The 11963-nt window shown below is 38.4% G+C and overlaps 1 pseudogene; it reads right to left on the bottom strand.

Moving 5' to 3' along the window:
* Positions 1-10022: 10022 nt before the first annotated feature.
* LOC130880659 (olfactory receptor 51V1-like) lies at positions 10023-10889 on the bottom strand (annotated as a pseudogene).
* Between the last annotated feature and the right edge of the window lie 1074 nt (positions 10890-11963).

Raw genomic sequence — 11963 nt, 5'->3', positions numbered from 1 at the left:
TCAGGTCACCATGGATTAAAGCTAGAATTCAACAACAATGCTACCCCCAGAAAGCCTACAAACTCATGGAAACTGAACAGTCAACTACTGAACCATACCTGGATTAAGGAAGAAATAAAGAAAGAAATTAAAGTCTTCCTTGAAGACAATGAAAATAAAGAAACAACATACTCAAACCTATGGGACACTATGAAAGCAGTACTGAGAGGAAAGTTCATAGCACTAAGCGCCCACTTAAAGAAAACAGAGAAAGCACACATTGGAGACTTAACAGCCCACCTGAAAGCTCTAGAAAAAAAAGAAGCAGACTCACCTAGGAGGAGTAGAAGACTGGAAATAATCAAACTGAGGGCTGAAATCAACAAAATAGAAACACAGAAAACAATTGAAAGAATCAATGAAACAAAAAGCTGGTTCCTGGAGAAAATCAACAAGATTGATAAACCCCTATCCAAACTAATCAAACGGCAGAGAGAGAATTTGCAAATTAATAAGATCAGAAATGAAAAGGGGGACATAACCACAGACATAGAGGAAATTCAGAGAATCATTAGATCTTACTACAAAAGCCTGTATGCCACAAAACTGGAAAATGTAAAAGAAATTTTAGATAAATACCATATACCAAAGTTAAGCCAGGACCAGGTGAACAACCTAAATAGACCTGTTAGTCGCGAAGAATTAGAAGCTGTTATCAAAAACCTCCCATCCAAAAAAAGTCCAGGACCAGATGGTTTCAGTGCGGAATTCTACCAGAACTTCCAAGAAGACCTAATACCTATACTCCTTAATGTATTTCACAATATAGAAACAGAAGAGTCATTGCCAAATTCCTTTTATGAAGCTACAGTAACTCTGATACCAAAACCACACAAAGACTCAACCAAGAAAGAGAATTACAGGCCAATCTCACTCATGAACATCGACGCAAAAATCCTCAACAAAATACTGGCAAACCGAATCCAAGAACACATCAGAAAAATTATCCATTTGATCAAGCAGGCTTCATCCCAGAGATGCAGGGCTGGTTTAACATATGCAAATCTATCAATGTAATCCATCATATAAATAAACTGAAAGAAAAAAAACATATGATCGTTTCATTAGATGCTGAAAAAGCATTTGACAAAATTCAACATCCCTTTATGATAAAAGTCTTGGAGAGATTAGGGATACAGGGTCATACCTAAATATAATTAAAGCTATTTACAGCAAGCCTACAGCTAACATCAAATTAAACGAAGAGAAACTTAAAGCCATCCCACTAAAATCAGGAACACGCCAAGGCTGTCCACTCTCTCCATACATCTTCAATATAGTTCTCGAAGTTTTAGCAATAGCAATAAGACAACATAAGGGGATAAAGGGGATTCAAATTGGAAAGGAAGAAGTTAAACTTGCGTTATTTGCAGATGATATGATAGTGTACATAAGCGACCCCAAAAACTCTGCCAAAGAACTCCTACAGCTGATAAACACCTTTAGTAATGTGGCAGGATACAAGATCAACTCCAAAAAATCAGTCGCCCTCTTATACACAAAGGATATGGAAGCAGAGGGAAATAAGAGAATCATCACCTTTCACGATAGCCACAAACAGCATAAAATATCTTGGGGTAACTCTAACCAAGGAAGTGAAAGAACTATTTGACAAGAACTTTAAGGCATTGAAGAAAGAAATTGAAGAGGATACCAGAAAATGGAAGAATCTCCCTTGCTCTTGGATTGGGAGGATCAACATAGTAAAAATGGCAATTCTACCACAGGCAATTTATAGATTCAATGCAATCCCCATCAAGGTCCCATCAAAATTCTTCACAGATCATGAGAGGACAATAATCAACTTTATATGGAAAAACAAAAAACCCAGGATAGCCAAAACAATCTTATACAATAAAGGAACTTCTGGAGGCATTACCATCCCTGACTTCAAACTGTATTACAAAGCTACAGTAATGAAAACAGCGTGGTACTGGCATAAAAATAGAGAAGTCAACCAATGGAATCATATAGAAGACCCGGATTTTAACCCACAAACCTATGAACACCTCATTTTCAATAAAGGAGCTGAAAGTATACAGTGGAAGAAAGAAAGAATCTTCAACAAATGGTGCTGGCACAACTGGATGTCAACCTGTAGAAGAATGAAAATAGACCCATATCTATCACCATGCACAAAACTCAAGTCCAGATGGATCAAAGACCTCAATATCAATCTGAACACACTCAACCTCATAGAAGAGAAAATGGGAAGTACCCTACAACATTTGGGCATAGGAGATCGCTTCCTATGTATAACCCCAGCAGCACAGACATTAAGGGCAACATTGAATAAATGGGACCTCCTGAAACTGGGAAACTTCTGTAAAGCAAAGGACACTGTCACTAAGACGAAAAGGCAGCCTACTGACTGGGAGAAGATCTTCACCAACCCCGCAACAGACAAAGGTCTGATCTCCAAAATATATAAAGAACTCAAGAAACTAGACTTTAAAATGATAATTAACCCAATTAAAAAATGGGGCACTGAACTGAACAGAGAATTCTCAACAGAAGAAGTTAAAATGGCCAAAAGATACTTAAGGTCATGTTCAACCTCCTTAGCGATCAGAGAAATGCAAATCAAAACAACTTTGAGATACCATCTTAGACCTGCCAGAATGGCTAAAATCAAAAACACCAAGGAGAGCCTTTGCTGGAGAGGTTGTGGAGAAAGGAGTACCCTCATCCATTGCTGGGGGGACTGCAAACTTGTGCAACCACTTTGGAAATCAGTGTGGCGGTTTCTCAGAAAAATTGGAATCAACCTACCCCTGGACCCAGCAATACCACTCTTGGGAATATACCCAAGAGATGCCCTATCATATGACAAAAGCATTTGTTCAACTATGTTCATAGCAGCATTATTTGTAATAGCCAGAACCTGGAAACCACCTAGATGTCCTTCAATGGAAGAATGGATGAAGAAAGTGTGGAATATATACACATTAGAGTACTACTCTGCAGTAAAAAACAATGACTTCTAGAATTTTACATGTAAATGGATGGAAATAGAAAATACTATCCTGAGTGAGGTAACCCAGACCCAAAAAGATCATGGATGTACTCACTCATTATTGGTTTCTAGCCATGGATAGGGGCCACTGAGTCTATAATTTGTGATCCTAAAGAAGCTAAACAAGAGGGTAAACCCAAGGAAAAACATATAGTTATCCTCCTGGCTATGGGAAATAGACAAGATTGCCGGGCAAAAAATTGGAATCTTGGGGGTGGGGTGGAATGGGGGTAATGGGAGATGAGGAGAGAAAAGTGTGAAGGAGAGGATGAGGGGAACTTGGGGAAATGGGATTATTGGGGATAAAGGAAGGTTTCATAGGGGAGCAGGGAAACTCATATCTTAGTTAAGGGAGCCACCTAAGGGTTGGCAAGAAACTTGAACTTGGAGTGGCTACCAGGTGCCAAGGGCAATGTCCCCAATTAGTTCCTTGGGCACCTGAGGATAGGGAACCTGAAATGACCCTATCCTATAGCCATAGTGATGAATATCTTGCATATCACCATAGAACCTTCATCTAGCGATGGATGGAGATAGAGACAGAGACCCACACTGGAGCACCGGACTGAGTTCCCAAGGTCCTAATGAGGAGCAGAAGGAGGGAGAACATGAGCAAGGAAGTCAGGACCATGAGGGCTGCACCCACCCACTGAGACAGTGAGGCCGATCTATTGGGAGCTCACCAAGGCCTGCTGGACTGTGACTGAAAAAGCATGGGATAAAACCGGACTCTCTGAACATGGCGGACAATGAGAAATGACGAGAGGCCAAGGACAATGGCACGGGGTTTTGATCCTACTTCATGTTCTGGCTTTGTGGGAGCCTAGATAGTTTTGATGTTCTCCTTCCTAGACCTGGATGGAGCGGGGAGGACCTTGGACTTTCCACAGGGCAGAGAACTCTGACTGCTCTTGGGATTGGAGAGGGAGGAGAAAGGAGTGGGGGGAGGGGGAGAGGGGCGGGAGGAGGGAAATGGGAGGCGGGGAGGAGGTGGAAAAATTTTTTTTTCAATTAAAAAAAAATTAGGAACAACTTTCCTCAAGTCCCAGTAATACCAATTTTGGGTGTATATCCAAAGGATGCTCAATCATACCAGAAGGACATGTGCTCAACTATTTTCATAGCAGTACTGTTTGTCATAGCCAGAACCTGGAAACAACCTAATTGCCCTGCAACCAAAGAATGAATCAGGAAAATGTGGTACATTTACACAATGGAGTACTACACATCAGAAAAATATAATGGCATCTTGATTTTTGCAGGCAAATGGGTAGATGTAGAAAACATCATTTTGAGTGAGGTAACCCAGACCCACAAAGACAATTATCACATGTACTCACTCATAAGTGGTTTTTAAACATAAAACAAAGAAAACCAACCCACAAATCACAATCCCAGAGAATCTATACAACAATGAGGACCCTGAGAGAGACATACATGGATCTAATCTATATGGGAAGTAGAAAAAGACAAGATCTCCTGTGTAAATTGGGAGCATGGGGACCTTGGGAGAGGGATGAAGGGGGAGGGAAGAAGTGAAGAGGGGAGCATAGAAAAATGTAGAGCTCAATAAAAATAATAAAAAAAAACCCTACTACCTTAAACTCACCATAGAACCTTCATCCAGCAACTGATGGAAGCAGAGGCAAAGAGCCAACAGCAGAGCACTAGGAAAAGAGGTCAAGACCATGATGGGGACACCAACTGAAACAGCTTACCTGAGCTAACAGGAGCTCACCAACTCTGGTCGGACAGGAAAAAAACCAGCATAGGACCAAATGAGGCCCTTGGGATGTGGGTGATAATTGTATGGCTGGGGTAGACTGTGGGGTCACTGACAGTGGAAGCAGGATTTATCACTACTACTTGTACTGACATTTTGAAACCCATTTTCTTTGGAGGGATTCCTTGTTCCAGCCTAAGTATAGTAGGCTTTGATCCTTCCTCAAAGAACTGTGTCTTACCCTCTCTGATGAGTGGATGGGAGGTGGGGTGGGGAGAAAGGTAGAGGCAATGGGAATAGGGGAGGAAGTGGAAACTAGTATTGGTATGTAAAATGAGAAAAGATACATTTTTTGGTTTTTTAATAAAAGAAAAGAAAAAAGAATGTGGTTGGAAGAAGGAAAATACAAACATACTAGGAGAGAACAAAAGACAGAAGGAAAATACTCAGTCGTTGTACAGCTTGAATCAGAAGTCTTAACCCTGAGAGTTCTAACCTGGAATATTCCACTTCTGTTTCTCCTTCTCAGGCCCTCAGTGCCCACTCTGACTTGGATCCCTGACTTGGACCATCAGGATTGGAATTATTCTCTGTCAAGTGCCATCATTGTCCTGTATTAGACAGACCCCTCCTTTCTTAGTTGTTGCCAAAACTGAGTGAAAGTGAACTATTATTTGAATTGCAAAGATTATTTGCCTTTTGGATATTCTTGATGTTATTTCAGGGGTCTTAGTTTCAACTACATGTTTTATGGGTCCAGCTGAAACCATCATGACATAAAAATGCATTGGCATACTATATCATGAGAGGAAGCTAAAAGCAAGAGACAGTGCCACTCTTTCCCAGATGGATGTCTAATCATCTATACCTTACATGTACTTCCAAGACATGTGGTCATGGTGTTGGAGTAAAACAATCATCTAGCATGTTCTGTCAGAGAAAACAGACAAGAGTCCCTGGGAGTCTCCTTTTTCATGGTGTATTAAGAACCATATAGTCCATCATAGCTCTTAGACAAAACACGGATCACAGCAACAGCTTATTTTGTAGTTGCCAGTAGAAATCATTGTCTCTGCAGATACTGAGAAATGACTCTTTTAGCAAGGGTACTTAACACAGATGTCAGAGAGGAGAAGGTAATTCAGGTTTCAATATTTTAGGGTAAGACTCAAGTTATGTCTCTGAGTCAAATCAAGAGAAAAGAACCAGATGAAATCTTGAAGAAAGAATAAAACTCCAGAGTGAAAAAGTGAGGCAAACATGGTATGTACTCTCATAAGTGATTACTAGATAAAAAATAAAAAATTAAAAAAAAAATCCAGAGCTCCAGAGAAGCTAGGTAACAAGAAGGACCCTATGAGGAGAGCATGGATAGCTCTGGGGAGGGGAAATAGATGAGATCTCCTGGGTAAACTGGGGAAGGGGAAACAGTGGAGAGGATGGAGGATGAAAACATGAATGAACTGGAATGTTGAGTTGGGGGAGGGATGGAGTGTCAAAGCAATAAAAAAAAAATATCTGAAAAAAGCGAAAACTCTCTTGAGGAACCATTATAGGGTTACAGATAAACCCAGCACAAGGGAAATTACCAGGAATTCACAGAATAACCCCAGCTAAGACTCCTAGCACTAGTCAGGAGGGTGCCTGAAATGGCCTTCCCCTGTAATCAGATTGATGAATACCCTGTCATCATAGAACTTTCATCCAGTAACTGATGGAAGTAGATGCAGAGATCCACGGCCAAGTACCAGGTCAAACTCCGGAAGTCCTGTTGAAAGGAAGGAGGAAGGATTATTTGAGCAAGGGGGTGTCAAGAACATGATAGGGAAATCCACAGAGACAGCTGACCTGAGATCATGGAAATTCACTGGCTCTAAATGAACAGGTGAGGAGCCTGCATGGAACTGAACTGTGCCCTCTTCATGAGGGGAACAATTATGTAGCTTAGCTTCCAGAAGAGCCCCTGGCATGAGATGCATAAACTGTTTTTTTGGGGATCATTCCCTGTGGTGGGCTGTATTTCTCAATCTTGATGCAGGGGGAAGGGTTTGTTTCTGCCTCAACTATGCCAGGCCTTGTTGACTCCCCTTGGGAGGCCTTAGCTTTTCTTAGGAGTGAATGGGGAAATGGCTGATGAGTCCAAGGAGAGCAGGAGGAGGGGAGGATGGGAACAGTAGTTGGTATGTAAAATGAATATTTTTTTTTTTTAGAAAAAAGCTATATGAGATTCTCCTATAAGAGTTCAGTCAAAAGTCCCCATTTGCTGCACCACACCTCACAGAGCCAACAAGTCTCCTTTTATTGCCAGTGATGATTAATGGGCATAGGAGCTGAGGCCCACAGAGGGAAACGATCCTCTAACATAGATTACCAACTTCTTATTGAGGGAGAATCAATTTGCCTAGTATCTGTTACCTACAGCAAGTAGATTGTTTTCTTTCTATTCAGTTGCATTAATTGAACTTTAAATAGATCAGCAGTATAGACAACAATCAGCATGGGTCACACAGCAAAAGAAAATTCCACAATAGAAAACAGTAATACCTTCACTTTGTGTTTCATTTTAAAGTGGACATATTACTCTTGAAGAGTTCTGGTATAACATAGCTGAATAAAGAAAGAACTAATAACTAGTGTTTATGAGAATATACACAGTTGCATCAGTACATTACTTAAAATTCTTTCCATTATACCAACTAACAATTAAGTGAAAATAAGCAAAAAGAAAATTGTAAGAATAGTAACCCTGGTAAGCCTGCTAATTTGAAAACAAATTAACTCCCTACCATTTCCTAGCATTTAAATACATTTATTTCCATCCCTTCCAGAAATGATTAAATGATTATGAATCATCCTACAGACTTGTTCATTGAGTCTATGATAAGGAACTTGGTATAAGTAGGTATCTGATAAATATTAACTAATGATTGTTTTAAAGGGATTTTTCTTTATTATTAGGATGCTGGTTGTAGCATTCACAAAAGAAAAGACATGAAAATAAGAATAAACTAACATAAAACTCAGTGGATCACACATCTCTGAATGCATAGGGAACAAAATAAAGCAGGAATTTTACTTAGATTTTGCCCGGGGTTAAAGTGAGAAGTTCTCATCTCAATAGGATCATAGAGGGAAATAACTACACACCAAATAAGAGATTCTATAACTAGGGGGATATTTGAAATTATGATATACAAATGTTTATCATGTCTTTATTAAAAACGTAAAGATGAATGAAATATAGATTGGCATTAAAAGAAAATTTCTTTATTTACTAGTTCAATGCAATATTAAGAGAAAATGGCATTTTAAAAATATGAAACAACATACAGCATAAAGAATCTCAAAAGCATTATTGAATGGAAAATTATTCATTTAAGTAAAGAGAACTAGTCTATTTGCATTTGTATAGTGATTAAGAACGCCAAATCTAAATGATAGAAATGAGATACCTGGTGGTCAGGAGTTTGAGTTTGTAGAAGCTAATGACCCAAAATTACCACAAGAGGGCTTACAACTTGGTGTAATATACTTTGTTTTCATTATGGTAGTGACTACATCAACCTCAGTATCTTTCAAAGTTCACCACAGCATGAATTCCATCAAAAAAGGATGAATTACTGTTGGTGATTATGTCTCAATATACCCACCACCTAAGATCAGTTAATAATATTTGAATGAAATTTGTACAAGTAGGAACTTCTGCAACATTTCTTCTTCTAGTTACTGTATATTTTATTTATTACTTGAATATTATTCTATGTATGTGAGTGCTTGAATACATGTACATAAGTGTACCACATACACGGATGGTGCCAATAGAGGCCAAAATCTAACATTGGATGTTCTGGAACTGGAGTTAAAAGATCTAAGGCATGGTGTCAGTGCTGGGAAAGGAACCCAGGTCAACTGCAAGGGCACCAAGTTTTTGTAACTTCTAAGCCATCGCTCCAGTTCCTTTACTATAGATTTTACATTGGTCACCCATCCATCTAAAACTTCTTTTAAACAAGGAAAATGGAAAGTGGGAAATGAGCATGATTTGCTTGAAAATAAAACAGACAATAGATGCAAAACTCATGACAAAATATTTCCTAAAATCTGAAATTTTGTGACTCCCTTGGCATTTCAAAATCAAATAACACAAAATAAAATACTATCTAGAGCAAAACGCTGGCAGAAATATTACTTTAGAAACATATAAACATTTTAATACTATATACACCAGAACTTCAAGGTCTAAACTAATTTTGTAACATATAAATATTTTAATAAAAATCATCTAGGTAATTTAATACATAATTTTAAATGAAATGAGATAGGGATGTGAATTAAAGAAGAACTTGTTCAGGTCACTCAAATCTTCCTCTATCACAGTCACTATTTATGTCACTATTCATTATTGGTAAATATAATAATTACAAATGTGCACTCTACTTTACTCCAAGCCACTATGATTTAAGCAGTGAGTTATAGTTCCAATTTTCTTACTATTCATATGATAGAATTAGGTAGATATTTGGACTGAAAAACACATCAACAGCAAGACATCTATTGGTTTTTATTGCATTGTGTTTTAACTGACTAAAATAGTCAATCTCTCAAAATGAAGAGATGGCTCAGCTATCAGCAACGTCCTCTAACTCAAGCTTCAGGGAGACCTGATAATGCTAGCGTCAGCAGGCACCTGTACTCATGTGAGCATATACTACCACACACATATATTTAATTAAAATTAAAGTAAAACTTTTTTAAAAGCCCAACATCCTCATGATACTTACTTTCTTTGATATCATTTGAACAAATTGGGAAGCAGAGATTATGCATGAGAAAGAAATTTTGACTGGAGTAATAAGAATAAAAAAAGAGAATTTAGTAATATCATGAAAGGATATATTTATGAAATTTTACTTTTCTCTGAATAGGAAGAAACAAATACATCATTAATTCACTGGCCACAGTATGAGAAGAAATTTCCTAGTCAAAGTCATCAAGAACTAAATCAAACTCATTTTCTAATATAATTGTCAGTGCTTTATAACTTCACATTCTGATTTATATAATGAACATAAGTTTTTAATAAGCCAATGCCAATGATTCATGCTTGCTGTGTCAAGAAGTAGGAGAAAGTTTTATAAAATGTAAATTGTCAGTAAAAGATGAATTAATTAGTCAAGTTCCAGGTCTGACAGTCTTCCTTTGTGAATGTACTCCTTTACTTTTAAACACAAGTTACCTGAAGACTCAGGTTCCATTCAAGGAAAATAGTCTTTGGATTCTCACTCGTATCTGCTGAGTCTTGATACTGTATATGATGGGGTTCATCAAGGGTGGGAAAAAGATGTAGATGTTGCCCATGAGGACCTGAACCAGAGGAGAGAGATGCTGCCCAAATCGGTGCAGCATGGTCAGACCAATGATGGGGATGTAGAAAACCAAAACAGCAGAGATGTGAGAAACACAAGTCTGCAAAGACTTCATTCTCTCCTCCCAGGAAGCAATGGCAAAAACTGTGTACAGGATCATGACGTAGGAGGCAAGAATGAGCATTGCATCCAATAATAGGGTGCAAATCACCAGAGCCAGAGCATAGAAGCTGTTGAAGCGAATATCTGAACATGCCATTCGAATTAAGTCTTGGTGCAGGCAGAAAGTGAGAGAGGAAATGAGGTCGGCAGTAATTTAAAAACTTTCAAGCGGATGATGACTGGAGGAATGAGCATAGAACTCCTACATAAGATGGCCACTTCAATTTGCACGATTTTGGCATTGGTTAGGATGGAGGAATGGCGTAGAGGGTTGCAAATGGCAATGTAGCGGTCAATAGACTGATATCTTGAACGAAGCCCCAAAGTATGCCCAGCACCGTGTGTACAGTAGAAAGCCCCATGCACAGATCTGTGAGGGCTAACATAGCCAGGAAGTAGAACATGGGCTGGTGCAGGCTTTGTTCAGTCCGGATCACATGAAATATCATGCAGTTTCCCAGGAACACCATTGCATAGATGGTGAGAAAGGAATGGCAAACACAATATAGTAAACTTCTAGGCCAGGAAATCCAGTGAGAACAAATCTAGAGGTACTTAAGTTTGGCATCGAGATAATAGACATTGTTAAAAATATAAAATATTTCTGTAGGAGTATTCTATATTACATATACCATTTCTCATTTAATGTTGATCTTTTGTTTAAGAAGAAATTATTTAGTTTCTGTAAGCAGATAAGTAGATACCTGACGGTTGTTGATCATCACAGAGACCTCTTGTCTAGACATCAAACATTTAAACCTAGTATTAACAGATATCAGGGAAACAGGGAGTTTGGGGTTGATACAATAATGTCCAGGGTCTTTTGGGATTCAGATTGTATTCTACACTTCTGAGAGTCAGTCCTACTAGAGGATCACAATGCTTAGTTGCAGGTTCACATTGATGTCATGGTTGGTATGCCCTCAGGAGGATGTTAAATGCATGGGCAGTTTTCCTCTCTGGCACATTTCACTCCCCTCAAGTCATAAAGAATCCTTATGGAAACAGATTGGTTGACATAACACATCTTTTTATTATTATTATTATGGGCTCTTGGATAAAGAGAAAGGAAGCAATCTTAGTGGAAGACTAATGTTTTGTTGGGCATCACAGTACTTGTCTCTTGTCTGAATTATTCATGTATACAAATTATACTTTGCATTTCTTCTCAATCTACAGGAGATTTAAGTTTTTTCCAAATTAATAATGTTGTTAATTTTTATGTTTTCACTTGTAGCATTAGATAGCACGGACTTCAAACTGGGTGATTATAAAAACCTACAGTGTTTTAATTATCTGAGTGATGTGTAATTTAAATAAATTGGGAATTAGAGAATGTGGCACACATTGAACAATATAGCAGTAATAAAGAAAGTACATCTGGGCCTTGCCTCATATACATCTACATCCATCCACTACCATATCTCTGAGAAATTCCCCTAATAGTTAAAGACCTTTCAAACCTGCCTAACCTGTCTGCAACATGACTGCCTGAATATGAGTTAAACAATAACCATGAAAATAGACGTGGGGAAAGTCTAGGGGTCCTCAGTCCTACACAAGGAACTACAGGCTATTAAAAAAAATACCTAGAACATGAAAAATTGTCCTCCTACCCAGAAAAGAGCATACCGATTGATTATTAGATACCAAATGG

The sequence above is a fragment of the Chionomys nivalis genome, chromosome 8 (genome assembly GCF_950005125.1).
Source record: "Chionomys nivalis chromosome 8, mChiNiv1.1, whole genome shotgun sequence".
In the NCBI taxonomy this organism is placed as follows: domain Eukaryota; kingdom Metazoa; phylum Chordata; class Mammalia; order Rodentia; family Cricetidae; genus Chionomys; species Chionomys nivalis.
Note: the sequence above shows the minus strand (reverse complement) of the source record. Positions and strands in the feature narration are given on the sequence as shown.